This window comes from Alligator mississippiensis, chromosome 4 (assembly GCF_030867095.1).
Source record: "Alligator mississippiensis isolate rAllMis1 chromosome 4, rAllMis1, whole genome shotgun sequence".
Taxonomy (NCBI): Eukaryota; Metazoa; Chordata; order Crocodylia; family Alligatoridae; genus Alligator; species Alligator mississippiensis.
Window position 1 is genome coordinate 182887149 of NC_081827.1, and position 19553 is coordinate 182906701.

Below are 19553 nucleotides of genomic sequence, written 5' to 3' on the forward strand. Positions count from 1 at the left end.
CTCGGAGGCAGCAGAAAGAGGAAGCGAACACATAGCTCATGCTGTCTATATGCCAGAGTCATGCTAAATGCCCTCCAGCATCTGGCTTGAGTCACTGCAGGCACCTGGCTACATTTCCTGAATCAAAAGTGAATGTCTGTTCATTTGCTTATTGGTTCAATCTTTGCAGCTTAGACTAACCTGCAAAGACTGAATCAATTCAGCCTCAGGCTCTTTGACTTTTTGTACTTAATCACAAGGCCTAAGATTCGGTTCTATATTCTTCCTCAAGCTTCTTGTGGGCTCTTGGGTATATCTCCATGCCTTCAGTTCCTGCTCTCTAAAATGAGGATAATAGCATTCCCTTCCCCTGTTGTGAGAAGAAATATACTGAAGGTGGCAAAATGCTTAGTTACTGGAGGGATGAGACCGTATTAATACATTAATACCTAAATAAAAGAATACATTAATACCTAATAAAAGAATTTCGTCCATTGTTTTGGGCAAATGCCACCTGTGGTATGAAGTGCACTTTGCTGGCATGTCTTGTTGAGTTCACACTGACCTACCCAGAAAGAATCAACAAGCTCATTATAAACAAGAAGCCCGTGCAGGGAGACTTGATAAGGTGGCCATAATTTCAAGTGAGACAAAAATCCCAAACCTGTGGACAGGAGATAGGATTCAACCAGGAAAACTTAACTGCTGCCAGGCTTTTTCTTTCATTGACTCTTGGCTGCTTTATAAGTGTGTGTGTGTGAGGTGTGTCCTTAGCAGAGATACTGTACAAAGGACATAGGGCTGCATGAAGTCATCACAATGAAACGTGAATCTTCTTAATTCCAGAATTTGTAACAAATTAGAAACTCAGACCAATCTGAAAATCATGCTTCAAGGGCTGGAGTTTGTGTTTGAGAGGGAGAGCTGGAGGTTTATTGAGGAAATCCATTTATACATCTCTTATCTATTCTTGACCTACCCATTTGTTTCTCTCCAGGTGCTTGTGCATGTGTAAGAGAGGATGGTTTTGGAACCAACTCCTAGCCCACTGTGTTGCTGGGCTACCTTGGTATGATTTCAGGACTTAGCCTCTCTCCCATTAGATGGCTGCACTGCTCTCTTAGGCTGCTTTGATATACACCTCACAAAACTTAAACTTCCTCCAGCTGGAGGTACAGCCAGGACTGCAGAAATCTATGTAATCTGGTTGCTTTAGACACCTCAGTGAAGGTTTCAAAGAACTCCTTGTATCCCAAACATGGCAGGGCCCCCACCCTCCCCTGTGGTTCTTGCTTTGTGGGTGCTCTCTAGGACCTTCTGCTAAGCAGAATTGGAGAAATCCTCCATTTGGAGTCTCTCAAAGCTCATCTTAACTGGTCTCAGTTCACTAGTCAGTACAACCCCCAAAGGACAGGAAACACCAGCAACAGAAACTGACTCTGGGTCTCCCTCTCCTAGAAGTATAGAGCCTTACTAGAAGAGCATGGGGAAATTATATTTCCAAGTCATCACCATACATTGTAATGCCAGCTTACATCTGCCTGTATTTAGCTATGTTCAGTATCAGTTGTATACATTAAAATATGTAAATGTATGCTCCCAATCTTCTTTTCAATTCTAATCTGGTTTTCTTGCCCACCCATTTTCAGTTTCTGCCACTCCATGGCACCTTATTCCAGTTTGCCTAGTCAACTCTAGTTCTCCCTTGTAGCCTCAGATCTGTGGCCCTTCTCCCTTTCCCCCGCCCCCAATTTGATTATCAGTGTTGACCTCCTCACCCAGTCATTCCCCACCTCTCCAGTCAGATCCTTGTCCAGCTTTGCCTTCTCCCACAACCAGTCCTGTTTCCTGTTTCCCATTCTTTCTTTGCAGCCCAGGCTTTTTGTACCAGCAGTTCCAATCTCCTCTGTGATCAGTCTAGATAATCTAATAGTTCTCTCTGGTCCTAATATCTACAAATCTATTAAATTTCTCACCTCTAAGTTCCAGTCTTACCTAGCTCCAAATCACAGCTCCAACTTTCCTCTCCCCTTGCCAGATTAATTCCAGTCACATCCCTCATCACCTACTCCTTCCTGGCTCCTGGTCTCAGTCAACTTCACCCCACTTTCTCAGTTCTGACTCTTGTCCCACATACAGTCAAGTCAGATAGCTTCTCCTTCACACAGCCTTTGCCCAGTGGGGAAGGAAGCATGGAGAACACAGGTGAGATAAGGTCCTGCTCTCTGTTCAGTTGTTTAGATACAGTCTGTCCCAGAGCAATATTTGGAAGGAATGCTCTGGCTGGCACACACAACCTTGAACATTTTTTGTTGTAAAGCTCTAGCATGTCTCAGCTGATTGTGTCACATCAAAGGTCTGTCTAAACCTACTAGGCTAGTATAGTTAATGCACAGTATTTTCTACAGCTGACAACAGACAAGGGATTGCTGTACTAGCATCACATCCAAACACTTTGGACTCCCCAGTCTGAAAAAACAGTTGCCCATTTGCAACTGAGGGCCAATTTCAGCATGAGTCTAGAGCAGGGCATAATCACATACCTCTGGAGCTGCAGCAAGACACTAAGTGTTCTGCCACCATTATCCAAGCCCACTAAGTGTATGTAGAAATGTAAACATTTTGGACATTTTGAAGCCATGGAGAAAAAACATTTTTGGGGGGGAAAAATGGAAATTTTGGGAAAAATTGAAATATATGCAATACTTATTTTCTTAGCACCCTTTACAGATCTAAATTCACTTTGCTGCTTTAAGAACATAAAATGTATTATGTATAACTTGGTTTGCTCATAAAATTATCATTTTTGGTATATTTATTACATTTAAAAGTATAGTTTATTCAGACAATAATTACACATTTACTAATTAAATTTACTTTAAAATGTTTTTAATTTTTGTTACAAATGGAGCTACAAGCTGCTGAACTCTAAGAAACCTAGCATCTCTTAGTTCTTGCCAGTTTATGAGAAGCAGGCAAAAATTAAAGTTGAAAATAGAAAAAAAAATCAACATTATAGTAAAACAAAGAAAGTTATTATGTATTCTGGACTTGGTCTCTTCCACAGTGTCAAGCAGATACAGAAAGCACTCATTTTTAGAAAAAGGGCTGAGAAAAAAAGGGAAAAAAACATGACTCATTGAATACAAATTTTGCTACATGAAACTTTTTCTAATCAGTCTCATTTGCTGAGCTATCACTATCAGCATTTTCTGCTCCTTCTGATTCTTCTGATCCTTTATTTTTATCATCTTCATGGACTTCTGAAAACTGAAGGTTTGCCCGGATTGAGACAAGCTTCTCTACTATTTCACATGTTCATTTATTTCTTGATTTGGTGTGAGTATTTCCAAACAGACCAGTTTCTTTCACATGCTGCAGAAAATGGAGGAATCTGAAGCAGGTGAGAAGCAAGAGGAGTTGAGACTATGTCGTGCAAAGGCCTTGCTACCATGTTGCAGGAGGGATACGCTTGGCAGAGTACCAGACTGCATTCTTGGACCAAATGCCTCAAGATGTTCAGTATTCTGCAACATTTAAAAGTACCTTTCCAACATCAAGTCCTAAGCGTGTTGCTTGTTTTGTAATCCAGTCAAATCCAGTAGCAGTGCTATCATCACTAACATTTCTGCCTTTGAATGTTGGATCCAAAAGATTTGCAAAAGCATGAACTGACTGGCAACAAAAATCTTCCTGTTTGTTAATAAAGTCTTTTATTTTTCTTTCTTCTGTACTTGTAAGCAAAAATACACTTAGATTCTCAAAAACAGTTGATTTTATCTGGGACATTTGGTAAGGAATGTCTGACAAAGTGCACTGTCTGATTCAGATGCAGTGATTGCTGAAGAAATTGGCTTTAGAATCTTCAGGGAGTTCTGCAGCTGAACCCAGAAGACATCTTCACCAAGTACAGTGTCCCTTACACTTCTGGGTACTTTAAGATCATCAATTATTACTGTTTCTTGAAGAGTTTATTTGTTTTTTACTAAACTTTCAAATGAGATCACCACTCCATCCCAACTAGTTTTACTAGAGTTTGTGTCACTATTTTATTCTTTGCATTCTTTTCTTCCTGCTTCTTCTTAAAGACTGCAGGTAACATATGAGTAGCTTTTACATGTTTTATAACTTCTTTGCTCTTCTATAGATCTTTTGCAGAGTGTCCAACTTCATGATGTCATTAAGAAGCAAGTTTAGCCTATGGGATGCACATCCTGTTGCAGTAATATGTGGATATTTATCCATTTTGATATCCCATGCTGCTTTCATGTTACTTGCATTGTCAGTGACCAAAGCAAGTACTTTACCACTCCCAATCTTCTGTAGGACTTCACATATTTTACTACTGATATACTCTGCAGTATGCCTGTTCTCTCCTATTTTAATGCTTCTGTAAAAAAATGGTTGAGGTGTTATCACAATTTTATGATTCCTTCTCCCTGAACATTTGTCCATCCATCTGTAAGTACTGTAAGACATGGTGCTTTATTGATTTTTCCTTGAACAGATTGCATTGCACGCTCATATTCTGACTGTAAAAGAGCATTGCTCAAAGAATGTCTGCTGGGCAAATGGTATGATGGTCTTAGTAATTTAAAAGCTTCCTGTCAGTATGCATTTTCAATCATTGACAATGGCATCCCAGAAGAATATATTGCTCTTTCAAGAGCTTGGTCAATTTTTTCCTGATCTTCAGGTGTCATCTTGTCTACAAATGAGGCTATTGAGAGTCTTTTGCTTACAGTTGGTTGCAATATTTGGTTACTTAAGGATGTTGTTTGGTCAACCCTTTGTAATACTGATGTTATAGAAGCAGCAGCAGCAGCAGTAGAAGGACTTCTGGATCGAGGATGCTGGAAACAGCTACTTGCACTTTCATCATCACAATCTACCTCCTCCTCACTTATACCCATGAAGGATTTTTTAATGTCTGCAGGACACTTCTTACAGACAAGGATGTGTTTGGTCATCCTAGTAGCATTTGGAAATGCATATTTCATTTGACTGTATTTGCAAATCACATTTTTTTCTCAGAATAACTTGCAGTGTGGAAATGCTTCTATATGCTAGAAGTCGGTTGCACCATTTTACTGATGGAGAAAAAAGAAAAATGTATTTTAGTGGCTAGCTTGCATATATAAACACTAAGCTACAGCTCGTACAAATTTAGTAATGGATGGTGGAAAGGCCTCCTCAGAGTTAACTGTGAACAACTTTCCTGCCCTGCAGACCTCACCTCACTGCTAAGGTTGGGTGATTTGTCACAAAACATCAGATTAGTAGGAATTCAATTATGAATCGCATAGGTTATGGAAATATACTAATGCAGCATAAGTATAGTTTAATATGCTGAATTCAGAGAAATTTAAACTCTTACCTTTCAATAAAGAAGTATATTTTCTTTCAGCTCCTTTGTGCTGCTTCTGTACTTCTGTGGATCTCAAGGTCACAGGGCCAAGAGGAGGCAGGTTCCTTCCAACTCCAAAACCTTTAGACTTGCTCTGTCTCCTCTCCTGAGGCTTTTGAGCAATCAGGGCCATAAGTTCCTTGTTTCTAATCTCTACAGGAATGAATGGATGCTGCCAGTGTCTACTCCCAGTCCTTTGAGGCCTAGTCAGGAGGACAGCAGCAGATCCACCAACCTCTGGATCAAAAGTCAACAATAGAGGAAGTCCACAAGCAAAGAAGGCACTAAATCCTTCTTCCTTCTCTTGTGAAAATGGCAGTGTCCCCTGGGGGCAGAAATGCATCTTGCTGTTGCATTTGAGAGTTGTACCGTACTGCTTGTCCTCGGTGTACAGGAATTGTAATGATCTGATACTGTAGATAGTCTTACATATAGGTCTCCCTATTACATAGTTATTAGAAAACATTTTTGAGGAGTCAAGGGTAGCAATATATGAACACGTTATCTCAAGCATTTTATTCATCATTCTAAAATAAAATATTTAATGAGAGGTTTTATTAATTTTTTTGAAACATTTTCAATTTTTCCAATTTTTTGGAAAAAAAAAACAAAAAAGTCCTCAGAAAAAAAATGGAAAAAACCCATTTTTTCCCATGAATTTTTCTGTTTTTTTTTTCCCTGGGACTTCACATCTCTAATTGTGTGCAAACTATAATTATTAAAGGCTTATTATTTTACCAAATTTTACGTGGATTTTTATGGAAAATGCAAAGGAGAAACGGTAGCTCCATCCTAAATGTCAAATCCAAAGGCAAAAACTATCATCATCCTAAATGTCAAATCCCTGCTCCAAAGCATGGGCAGGTGGCATGCCAATAAAAAGAGCTGTCCCCAAAAAATCTGCCAGATTTTTTTAACATGAGCAGAAGAACTTTTCTTTGTTAACTTGGTTCTTGGACATGACTAAATCATTTGGCCAAAATTTCAAAAAGGAAAAAAAAAAGAAAAGAAAAAATGAAGTCTGAACCAGGTACTAAGTACCAAAAAATCCAGCCCAAATAGACTGACAAAGTTATAAGCAACTGAAAAAAGGATTTCACAAAGGGACATGTCAGACAACCCCTGTGTATGTGTGATAAATACTTCTCTTCCAATTCCTTTTGCTCACTTTGCTGTCATTTTCCAAACCTTTTTCAGAATGATCAGAATGGTAATTCTCTGCCCAAAAGTGACTACACTTTTTTCAAAAAGTATATAGAAATCCTTTGTTCCATTTTGCATCTGGGATCAGGGAATTCTTGCAATAAAAAACCCCCATAGATTTATAGTTAGAAGAGCTTGAAACAAAAAGTTGAAACAGCAGCAGGCAAACACTGTCCTCACCAAGACAAAAGGTCTTCAAAAGTTTGGTTGAAAATGGCTTTGATTTGGGTGATGCAGGAGACTGAAAATTTCTCTTAATGTATATATGACATGGCCCAGTTTCTCAGCGGGGGTAAATTGGTTTTGCTCCTTTGAAGTCAGTGGAGAAGCAGTGCTGACATAGGTCAGCTGAGAATTGGACTCTGCATGACTGAAAGCAACTAAACTACTAATTATTTGCTCTACATGAAGTATGACTTCAACTAGAGCTGAGGAGCTCTTAAGGAGAATGGAGGTAAAGATAGGGAGGAAGTCATCACTTGTAAGATTGGTAAAACAAGAGGTAACAGGTAGCCACTGTGTAAAGGGGACAGGGGTCTTTGCAATGCCTTCCCTGAGCTCCTTCTGGGCTGGTATTGCTATGTAGTGTCCATTCCTCTGGGATTAACTTTGTGGCTCAATCTAGCCATTTTGTAACAAAGCTAGTTAAAAAAATATCAGTTCTTGTGCAATTGCTTTTTATTTGTATTTTATGCTATATATTTCCTGTAAAAATATAAATACTTTTATTTCCTGGAATCATATAGGCTATTTTCAGACAAGGTTCTTTGGGTAAATGTGCTATCGTTTATTAGACCAACTAAATAGTTAGAAAAATTGTTCTCTGCAAGCTTTTGGGCACAAACACCCTTCTTCAAGTATAGGGAGAGCCTGCTGTTGTTTTGTGTTCGCCTGGATGGAATAGAAGCCAATGTACAAAATGTAGGTCTGTGAAAATGCAGATGCGTGGCAATGAGGATCAGAGGCCATGGGAAACAATAGGTGTGAGGCAAGTAGGTGGGGGGATGGGAAAGGGGGGCATGTTGACCTGGTGATAGAATGTAGCTGGTAAAACAGAGAGAGGTTACCTGGGGTTTTCGGATGTCAGGCAGGTTATAATGTGCCATAAATCTAATGTCTATATTTAGTCCATGATTTTTTGTATCCATTAGATTTATGAAGGGAAGTTTGTAGGCTCATCTACGAAAGGTGTTTTGCAAATTCCCTTTGAGGATTAGAACAGATAGAATGGAGAGAGAGTGGATGTCTTGTAAGAAGTGTGCATCCACAGGTAATTGGGTATTTTTGCCTTTGATAGATTTTTATTGTGCATTCATTTTGGTATGCAGTTGTTGTTTGGTTTCTCCTACCAAATTTTTCAGAGGCATTTAGGGAAATGAAATCCCATTTATTTCCAGTGGTTTTCACTGGATATCGGTTACCTTATTCCTTGAATATCTCAGATAGTATATCTTATAAAGTTCCTGCAATAAGCTCATTTTACTTTAGGAATGACTATCACTGTAGTCAGGATGTATGCCATATACTACAGATGTTCTGTGTATTTTGCATACTGAAAAGAACAGGGGTGAAAGAGAAGTTGAACATCTGCCCTACAGCAAGAGAAAAACATTGTGTAATCTAAAATGAGACACTCCAAATGCAGAGATAAACATATCTGAAAGGTGCTATGAGCTGGGAAGGCCCAATGCCAATAGGTATCTTTAAGGCTAGATTGTGATTTTTCTGCTGTCCTCTCCTTGGTGTTCCTGCTGTTGTTGTTATTCAGTCTGTTGCCAACTCTTAGAATTTTATCATGAATTTTATAATATATGATCTTTTTCTTAACGCTTCATCCCCTGAAATCATGTAATTACACCAGAATTTAAGCTATATTAAAAAAAAATCTAGCCCTCACACACCAAAAAGCTCAAAAATATGAACAATAAAAGTTTCTACACTAGGAGGCAAATAAAAAAATTACTTCAAATATATGTTTCTGAAGTGTCATAATTATTTGTGGCCTGACTCATTATTTTAATATTCAGGACTGACGGTACAGCATGTGCACAGCCTGTGGCATAGGATGTTAAAATTGAATAAAGTGCAGCATGACTCAGTTTAAATAGAACATTCCAGATGTGGGCAGTAAATGTTCATTCAAGGTTTCTTTCTCATATTTGAGTACCGGCTTGACTTCACAAATACAGGCCTACAGAAGTGACTGTTCAGTCTGAAAGTTCTACTGTTATAACAACAAATTCTTAATTTTAGCCTTGACTCAACAAGGTATTTAAAAAAAGCAAGTGTACAATTTTAAGCAAATAAATAGTCCCATTTACATCAGTGGCGTTGTAATATGACTGTAACTGGAAAAAGGTGGTCATGTTGCAGAAGGGACTTCAGGCTGATGGAACTATGTCCCATTAGATAGGTGCTAGGGCACTATTAGACAAATGCTAACTTCTGTGCTTAACACTAGCTACTATGCATGCTCAATAGGGATTTGTTTTCTACAACTCTAATTGTTCGCAGAATCATTTACCATTAATGAAATGGCACTAATTTTAACTTGAATGAAACATTAATATCTAATATAATGATATTTAATAGTAAACTGAAACGAAATATTAGTTTTTAATTTAAAATTAATTTTTCAGTGTGCCTCTAGTCCTTTACAGTGCATGCTTCATGATCTGAAATCTGGTCAGCTTTTAAGTAGTACAGAGATGTATGCAGTCACATATTTTATGCAACCTGGAGCATATTTGGCCCACTTTAAGGGAGCTGAGCATATTCTTAACACGTTTGTCTGAATGTAAAACTGTCAGCAATCTAAGGTCTATTGAAGTGTTAGACTCGCTCTGAGCTGGTTTTTAGTGCAAGTCTGCTTGAACATGAGAGTTTGGATGGCTCTGACCCAAGTGACCTTCTCAAGCTCTTTGCTCAGTGCTCTCGTAGTTGTACCCTGAGATCAGCAGATGCTGGCCTGCTTCTAAACTCCCACTCCTTGACTCAGATCCCAGGGAAGCCTGTTCTTCCGCTGCTACACCCCTGCACTTTGAAGAGAGAGAGAGATTGAACAAATGAGTCTCTCTTGGAATCAAGGATTGTGTTTTTCAAATGCCTTCATTATCTGAAAAACTATATTAACAAAAATGAAGCAAGGCAAGGACTTTTTGTTATATATTTAATGGACCAAGCGTATAGTTGGGAGAGCTGCTGGATAAGCTTTGGGGCAGCAAGTGCCCATGGGTAGATCCAGGATTGTGACACCGGGGCTGCAGACAATGCCCCCTTTGGTGGTGTAGCATGTGGGTAGTGAAGCTGCTTGTATGTGGGCCACATTGTCAAAGGGAGTGGGGCTGTAACAACTTGCTGTGCTTCTGTATGGCAGTGAACACTCAGAGCTCATTGGCTATCAGTGTAGCTCCTTCTGGGAGCTCCACATGTGCTGTGAGGTCTGTGAGCTCACTGGCTAGTTAGTGGGGTCTGCCTGGAGTACCAGCTTTCTAGTGACTCTGGAGCCTACTGTGTTTGCTTTTCCCCTCCCTCCTGCCCCTCCAGCCTGCCCATGAGTTCAGCAGCAAGAGAAAGGAGGAGATTAGCTCTGGCTTGACTCCAGACCTGTGTGAAAGCAGGGTCTGAGTGTTGCTTTCCCCCCTCCTTTTGCCTGATGCTGAATTGGGGCAGGAGGGAGGGGAAGAGCAAGCTCCATGAAAGCAGGGATTCAGGGCAGACCCTGCACTGACCAGCTAGTGAGCTCCCAGAGCTCCCAGCAGAGCTCCACTGACATGCGGGTGAGCTCTGTGCACCTTTGCAACTCCGCACAGCCAATGGAGTTGCAACCACACTGCTGCACCTACTCTGGATCCACCCCTGCAAGTGCCCTTTGTTAGGTTTAAGAGGCAGACATGGGTTGTACACATCTGGGACCATCACACCTATAACAACACTCCTACCCTATAACAATGAGTAACAGAATACACAAACCTGGTGTCTGTATTTATGGACTGCATATTATATATTATGCAAGTTGTTTGATGAGGACAGAGGATCTGTTATACTGTTTTAAAAAGGCAGGATTTATTTGCAGCTCAGTGGAATCCAGTGTAATCATTTTGCCTGCCCGTTCCTATCCCACAGTAAGAGGAAGTTGAACTGGGGCAAAAACTTGAGCCTGAGTGAAACATGGTTAAGTTACTCTGATTTAGTTTCACTTACTGTGTTACAGGAGCAAACAGCAACAATTACAGCAGATCAACTGACGTGTGCTCCTGGGCATAAGGCCTCCATTCTGCCTTTTGAAACATTAACTGTTCATCAGTTCACAGTCTTTAATGAAGAGAGATCCACATATTCACAGGCATGCTACTTCCTTATGTATATATGGCCTTGTAAGTTCTCTAGTGAATGGTCCTATTTGAACATCTGAAAACTGAACATTGTATTGTGCATGTTCACTGGGAAATGCATTGTTTTTTCCTGAGTTAGGCCGTTTATCCATGGTTTGATGTCACCCTTTTGTTTCCAATAGATAAAACACAGTTTTCAACTGTATCAGTAAAAAACATAAGGCTAGATTGTGCTATTTGGGTACACAGGCCATAATGGAGGGGGCACTTGTGGACTGCAGATCCTGGGCCTAATGAGATACAGCATGGTTCTCCATGTGCATAGAGGTCCGTATCAATCTCTCCATTCCTTTTGGATATGCCAAGCACTGGCCCAGTAGGAAAGACAGAGGATTCCCCATGTTCCCCTAAGCACAGAATGGCAATTATACCTGGCCCTTTCAAGATCTCCTTATGCAACACACAACCATCCCTCTTCATCAAGGGTCTCTTAGCTAGTGCTTGTACAATGACTTGGGGAGGCAGAGTGCTAAGCGTGACTGCTATTATTATCGGGCTGGGCCTGGGCACTAGATTTGCAAGCACAGTGGTTGCACAACACAACCACTTTTGTGTTGACATGCTGAGGTTTGACCTGTGTTCTATATACTGGTTCATGAAAGAGTCCATATCAGCACACTGAGGATTTCCCTATCAGTCCCTAGATGTGTAACTCTGGAGTGTTACCCAGGATCTGTCTATTATAAATAGGACTTGAGTGCTGGATCCTGCTGACAATGAAGTCAAGGGAAATTCTGCATTTGACTTGAGTTGGAGCAGAATTGGGCCAATATTTACTTTTTTCATTACACTGTAAGTTTTGAACACTTTGCCTCTGCAATCCATCTTCCCATTTGTTTGGAAAGCCATTGCTCATACTGTTTGTTGTATTGTGCTGGCTGGATTGGTTCCCAGAGATCAGCACAGCCTACAATTCTCATTTTCTTTATTATCTGCTTTGTTCATTTGCATGTCTCTCTTCTGCCTTTCATGTTTGCTTGTTTTGCCCCTTCTCTAGGTCACTCATTTTGGGTTGTTTTTGTCCTAACTTCTCTTCAGTGTTTTTTGCTTTTCTGATTGAAACCTTTGTTTGTTTTAGTAGCCGGAATACAAAAAGGCCGTGGTTTGGAAAACGTAGTTCTGCATTTGCTGCCCAAGTAGGTTTCTAAATCAACAATAACTCTCTTATTAGAGTGACTCACATTGAGCTGTTTAACCTTCTTGATTCCTTTTGTCTCTCTCCAAATTTGAAAAGCACATCTGTAATTTAGATCTATGAAATGAAAAGCTGCGAAAGGCATCTAAACAGCTGAAGATATAATACTGAGATTAAAATATATGCAGAGCAGTTTTCCATTTGGAACGGGAGGGTCAAATCCTGATGGGGTTTAAAAAGCGTCTGAAGAAATTAGACAACTGTAATTTTGGCATGTGAGAAGCATAACTCATTGGAAAGATGGTCTTGTGGGTAAAATACTGGTTAAGGTATTAGGAAAACTGGGTTCAGCTCCTTAGTAGTTAAGTGGCCTTCAAGAGCTCAAAGCCCACACCAGAGCTCACACAAGCTCACAGCCCACACTGGAGGCAGCATTGCCTAGGAGTGTGAAGCTTCATAGGAAAGGGTGAGAGTGTAGCTACTTGTTTGACTGCAGCTACTTGCTTGACTGTCATCTTTGAAGATACTCCCTAATTCATCAACCTGTGTTGTATAATGGTCCCAGTGGTGGCTATCCATGAATGATTAAGACAAAATAAATATAGCAGTGCCTAAAGTAACTTTTCCAATGTCTTTCACTGACACCCACTATTTTGGCCGCCCTAAGGGACTAACTAAGAGATTTCCAGTACTAAATACACTTGAACCTCTCCAGTTTGAGCCAGGCTTAGCTTACATGGACCTTGCCATTTACAAACTAACAGCATCCTCCTTGAACCAGTCACGCAGAGGGACTCATCACACACACTTTCCAGTTGCAATTAATGCAAACGAGTAAACTCCGTTTAATTTTTTGCTCCTGGGCGCACTGTTCGAATGTGTGCCCAAAGGCAAAAAAACTCCAGGGCAATTAGCTCGAGAGCAGTGGCGATGTATAGGGGGTGCACGGGGGTGCACATGCATCCTCTGAGAGCACTGGTGCACCCCCTGACAGGCCGCACTCCCCACTTAGGCAAAGGGCAGGGCAGGCAGGCGATGCCTGCCCTGTGAGTTGTGGCTGGGGAGTGGGAGCGTTGGATGAAGCGCCACGGCCACTTCCCGGTTGGTGCGATTGGCTGCAGGGGAGTGCCGCCCCCCCCTCCTGGTTGGCAAGATTGGCCATGGGGGACCCCCCCTGTTGCTGATTGGTCACTGGGGGGGGGCAAATGCCCCCCCCCGACTAAGGTGGCACCAATCGCCCATGCTCGAGAGTTTATTCACGTGCAACACATGGAGCCCAGTGAGAGTAACTAGGGCTGGCAGGGGACTTAGGGAGTCAGCCTGCCAACCCAGGGCTGCTCTGATGAGGTGCTAGATGCTGTGGAACAGCTGGCTGGAGCATTAGGGAGCTTCAGCACGGGGGCTGCCTGCCAGCTAGCCCCACCCTGAAGCACCCTTGTGCCTCAGCTAGCCCTGTCACCATCTACATGTTCATTAAGCGCAGTAATCTACTGTGCTGTCTGATAGTACTTGTGTCTGATACGACCATCTGATGGCACAGTAAATTAGTCTATACCAGCCTAATTGCCCCATGTGTAGACAGTGATGATTTATTGTGCAGTAAATTAGTCTACTGTGGATGTGGTACCTTTACAGTACAGTGCAGTTTGCAATTTAGACAGACTTCATGGCATCAGGTCCTCATTCACATTAACAAGCAAGCAAGCAAGCATTCCTTTCTCTGCCCCTGAAATTTAAATTTTTAACAGTGCAGACCTCAAAATGCAGCATTTTTTCTCACGTCATGTTCTGATCAAAATCCTGAGGTATCTGTATATGAGCAATATAGCTGGAAAGGTAGTTCCGCCTTGTATGTATAACTGGGCATAACTACACGTGCACAACAGATTGTTCCATGGTAGGGTAAATTAGCCTACATGTAGCTCTGCACTGCTGTAGCTAGACTGCTTCAGGTAGTCCAGCTAGATCTAAATGAGCTAGATCAGGCTACAGAGCTATAGTTTTCTTTGCACCTTTGGTCCCAAGGGAGCACAATATGGATTCACCTGGACGTGATCCAAATGTAGGACTGGGGCCTTTGCTGGTATGGCATCTCCAGCTGAGATGTACTTTTAAAATTAGAAATGATTTTCTAAATAAATGATGCTCCTTTCTTATGTCTGCTGGATGCTAGAGGGTTTTAAATGTACAACATAGTGGGTGCATCTACATTAGTGAAAGCTGTGCTAATGTGCAATAGAATTAGTCTACTGCGCATTAGCATCATGTAAAAGATATGTGCTGGCACTACAGCACAGTAGTGCCAACTACGGCACATGAAGTTAGTACCTGCTATTACAAAGTTAAAAATAGTTATATTATAACCAGGGGAAAATTATATTTGGCAATCATTGAAGTGCAGGGCTCCCTGCCAAGGACTGGAGAGTTGTACCTTCTTCACTAGTAAGTCTTGTGATCACCAATTCTGTGTTAAAAACGAACAGAAGTTGCTATGCACATGTAGATGTGCCCAGTGAAACCTCTTCTAAATCATCTTGCGAGGGATTGCAAAAATCAGTTACTAATCAGAAGTGGCCTTCAACATAAAAGAAGGGCAGATCTGAAGTCCCTACATGTGTGGATGCTTTGCGGTGATCTTTTAAGTCAGGAGTGTCACTTGAACAGCATTTTGCTGTATTTGGAAAAACAAACTTTTGATATGTGAAAAATCAATGGAATATTTTAGGGAGCTGAATATCAAAATTTCCTTATTAATGCCTGCCTCAAACCTGCATGGCACCACCGCTGAGTAATTTTCTATGAGTTATGTGAGAGGAGTTTTGGAAGATCTTCCATCATAGACAGATTCCCTCATGATGCCACTGAGGGCGTGTCCAGATGTGCATGGAAGTTTGGTTCCCTGGGGACAAGAAGTGGCAGCACACTTTGTGCAGCTGCTTCTTGTCCCCAGGGAATGCCTGTGCCACGCATGCTTTGGTGCACAGCAAGTTGGCCCAGGTAGCATTGGGGAGGCTGGGGCCACCACTGTGCTGGCCCCAGCAGCCTTACCTGAGGTCCTGGGGGCCTCCCGGAGCTGCAGCCATGGCGATCCTGCTGGGCAGGGCCTGACCAGCAGCCGCAGCATGGTTCCAAGCGGCCCTGTTCTGCTTTTTAGCAGCATATGTTGCCTGAGTGTGTGCTGCTTCATGTTTTTTCCCTACAGTTTTTTTTTACCCCTGCTCCATATACCGCCTGCCCGCGCTTGTCTGGATGCACCCTATCTGGCCAAGGAATGCATAACTTCATAACAGCACTCAAGCCTTGTTGTGCAATTGTGCTATGAAATGTAAGTTTCTACGTTAAAAAACCAGCAAAGCGTCTTTTCCAGCCCTTCCATTTGCAAAGAAAACCTTTAAAACTTGAATTGGTGTTGTGCTGCCTTCTGGAATTTATAAGTAATTTATATTTCTAATTGTGCAAGGTATGAACTGCCTCCATTCATTTAAGTTCATCTGTCCCAAAATACTAACAGAAGAGATTACAGGACTGATCATCTTTGGTGCAGGAGAAAGGGACTTGGCTGCAGAATTTACATTGGGCTTTTTGAAGTAAAACAGCTCTTAATTATAGAGCTAAGAAACAGATTTCTCTGGTGGGGTGGGTGAGGAGTTGGATATGATCATGATGTACTCACAGAAGATGTACCCTTTTGGTGTATATTACTAAGCCTGGGTTACTGATTAGCATAGTGCATGGTGCTCGCTAGTAGATGTGTAGGAAACAACAGCATGCACAGCTTTTGGTTACAAAAACCCTTCTTCAGGCACTGGCAGACTCTGTAGAGAAGAAGGGTGTTTGTGCATGAAAATGTGCAAATAACTTTTTTTCCAACTATTTAGTTGGTCTAATAAAATATATCACATCTACCCAAAGAACCTTGCCTAGCTATGTCCTTAGACCAACATGGCTACAGCCAACAACACTGTGCATGCTATTGTTTCCTGTATTCTTTACAAACAGAGGGTATGTTGACTATTTTTTTTGGCCACCTGTAAGTGGTGAGCAAGTTAAACAGCAGCATAGTAATCTGCTGGAAAATGAAGGATGTTGTTTAAAAAGGTTTGTGCATCCTTTGAATGATATTCCAGAAAACTCCATTTAGACAGAGTAAAAATCAGTTTATCATTAAGCACATATGCCACTCAGTCCTGTTCCCACTGAGGCTCCAGAGACAAAGCATAACAATATATATAGCTGTCAAAGGCTTTTACTGAAGCAAAAAAAAATATTCTTAACAAAATTTTATAAAAATTGATTTTAAAAAAATATTGTTATTCAACTGAAAGCGGAAAAACAGAGCATTTTCTAGTGTAAAAAGGGAAAGAAAAAGGCAGGCAGGAACAAAACTGAAAGCGAACTGATTCTTTGGCTTTTTTGAAAACTTTAAACATAAGAGTCCAAAAATTAAAAGGAATCCATTAAAACCTTTAAACAGAACAAAATTTGGGGGGCAAATACAGAACGTTTTGCAGGGAACTCTAAAAAGCTCTATTGTCTGGGATCAATGCATGTTTTAAAGGTACTCTTTTGTTCTGAATTTGCCACATGGAAAATACAGCTGAATTTAGGGCTTCCCTTGTCCACACTGGTCTCTGCCCCTTTTGTGCTTCATAGGTTTAAAGTTAATATTTTTATAAGAGCTCAGTAAGTACAGTGAAGTTAAGGGCCAAAACCCCTGCAAATGTAAATTGATGCAGCGTTCTAGAAATCAGCAGAGATGCGCCCATTTACAGTGGCAGAGAGCCTGGGCCACATACCACTACGCTGTGTAGTCTTTGCACGATTACTCGTGAGCTATATTTGAAAGAGCAGAAACTTAGATTTATGTAGCTTCTAACAGTTGGAAGCTCATGGTGCAAGAATGAACAAGACTGCTGTTGTTTCTGTATGTTAGTGGAAGGCAGAAAAAGGCAACACAGTATAAAAAAATAAAAAGCAAAACAACAGTTTGTTTAAATTACTTTCCTCCTCTCTGGATTAGGAACCAGCTCTAAAATGTCTCTGAAACTTTGGAAAAAATGCGTCCATGAGGTCACCCATAGTTTTCCTTTGAATACACTGCTCACATATCTGCTAGGATGGGATTGCTTCTTCAAGGTGTCTCCCTGAGGGGGGATCAGTACTTGGGATGTGACAGCTATGGCGACTCCTATTTGCTTTTAACACAAAATTGGTAATCACAAAACTTGCTAGTGAAGAAGATACAGCTGTCCAGGCCTTGGCAGGGAGCCCTGCACTTCAGTGATTGCCAAATATAATTTTCCCCTGCTTATAATTTAAGCATTTTCAATTTTGTACACAGGGATTTGCCTTCTTCCCCATCTGATCCTGCTTCCATTTAGTTTCATCCAGGCCAATTCACTTCCAAGAGTGAACGGGAAATGGAAACACTGGGTATTAGCGTAGTCCAGTCAACACACAACTCCTATCTCCTCTATGTCTGTGCAGGCATTGCTTAAACTACGCGCAGTTTTCACATTAAGACTGAGCGTTTAAACACAGTGTCTGGGTTCCTGATGCCCGGTTTGCAGATCTATAGGAACCAGGTTCTCAAATTCCTTAGGAACCTCTGAGAGTCTGAATGCTTGGGACCCTATGAATAATTCCTTACGTTAACGTGTGGCTTCCCATGCCTTAGCTGGGTTCCGTTTGTGGTATGCTATGGACTCCGGTGGCTAGGGAAACATATCCAAAAGGTTAACTGGCTGAAGAAGGCATGCAAAGTTGGGGCAGAATTTTGCTGTGTTACACATCTTTGCTGGTCAGCAGAATTAACTCTCTGGTTGTATTAAGTGATGTGAAGCATTAACAGGCTTTTGTGTCACAGGTGCACCAACAGCATTTGGATGCAAGGATAAAACAGAGGAGTAATACTCTGTTGCATTTTTAGCTGCAACTCTCAATCCACTGCACAGATATAGCAGAGAGAGGAAGCAAATTCCCAAAGTCAAAACAGTAATTGCGTGGCAAAATGGAGCAAAGACTTGATTTCCCTGTAACATATCTGTACTTCTCGCTTCACAGTAACCTGCAAACTAGCCAATAGTGGACTTGGGAGGGGAGAATGATCTTTGTTATTTTTTCCACTTCTCTAAAAAAAAGCAAGGAAGCTTAGTAGGAAAAGGTCCAGGTAAACAGAACTTTCCTGGACTCTGAGGTTCTGATCTGCTTTTGTCTGCGGCGGACATCTCTCTTTGGAGCTCAGTAAACCCAGATTGAAAATGTGGCCAGAAAATGAGACTTCATTAGAGAGCACAACTGCACTGAGATGCCCTCGGTTTACAAATCCCAGGTTATTATTAATATTATTTATTAACTTATAAAATTGTTTGCACGGAAACACAGATATGGAAAACAGGCATTTCTGAATAAGACAGACCACAAGAAATGTTTGTATTTGGCTATTTAGAGGACACAGAAGATTATGATAATATGAATAAAATATATATAATATCTTTTTCAATACAAGGAAACAGGGTTAATAAGTTTTGTACTATAATAGAAATACAGACTGGTTCTGATTATACTGAAGGCAATAAAACAAATTCTAGTAAAATAAAAGTGATTTAAATCATTTTTTAAAATGTGATCATACTTTAGTTCTTTCACAGTTTGTAGCAAAATATAAATGGGTAAAATTTTTGAAGGAGATTTAGGAACCCAAGGATAAAATTTTCAGAAGCACCCAATTTAAATGCTTTTGAAAATGTTATTTGGAATCACATTGAAAGTCTGTAAGTCTCAGGCATCTAATTCACTTTTTGAAAATTTTAGTTCATGTCATTTGTCTTCTATTTTTTTTTCAGTTAAAAATGTAAACCTGATAGAGTGGCTACCTCTTTGCATTTATCTTGCAGGACAATAGGGTAATTTTGTAACAGCCTCTGTTCTGATCTCTGAAATCTAGTACTTCTGTGCATAATGTGGTGTTTTTCGGACATAGCTGTGTCTTGCTAGTATATCAGGCTGTTGCGACACTCACAATAAATTTAGGTCTCTTTAATAGTACTGTGTACTATAATGAGATTTCCAATAAGGATAACTGATCACTACAGCTATAATACTTGCTATTGCTTTCACTAGGGACCTCAGCTGGAACATGAAGCCAAGTCTCCAAAGTTCAAAGGCTATCATGGTGAACTGCAATTACATCTGCACCTTTCTGTACCAAAATATAAGTGTAATTTGATTTCTTTTGGCAATGAAATTTCTTTTGGCAGTGCAATCAGAAAGTATAAATATGGTTGTATCTCAGCAACTATGACAAATAAAATAGTTTGGACATGTGAAAGTTTTGGGGACTACAACAGTAATACTTTTAGCATCAGTAACAATAAGATCTTGGATTTAAAAAGCCCTTTTCATTGCAAAAGATGTGAACGCGCTTTACAAAACA

At 40.7% G+C, this 19553-nt stretch overlaps 1 protein-coding gene across 3 annotated transcripts in view; it reads right to left on the bottom strand.

The window, feature by feature from the left end:
* TWIST2 (twist family bHLH transcription factor 2) overlaps positions 1 to 19553 on the bottom strand; it is a 79688-nt gene that overhangs the window by 47624 nt on the left and 12511 nt on the right. The window contains exons 2-3 of one of the 3 annotated variants that reach the window (XR_009462045.1): positions 5357 to 5827; positions 2852 to 5069 (exon numbers count right to left, since the gene is read on the bottom strand). The exons of 1 other annotated variant lie outside the window; for it this stretch is intronic. The gene's annotated coding sequence lies outside the window, so the exon portion shown is untranslated. Of the gene's footprint in view, positions 1 to 2851; positions 5070 to 5356; positions 5828 to 19553 lie in introns of those variants that run through there. One more of the 3 variants, XM_019492340.2, reaches the window with a different exon arrangement.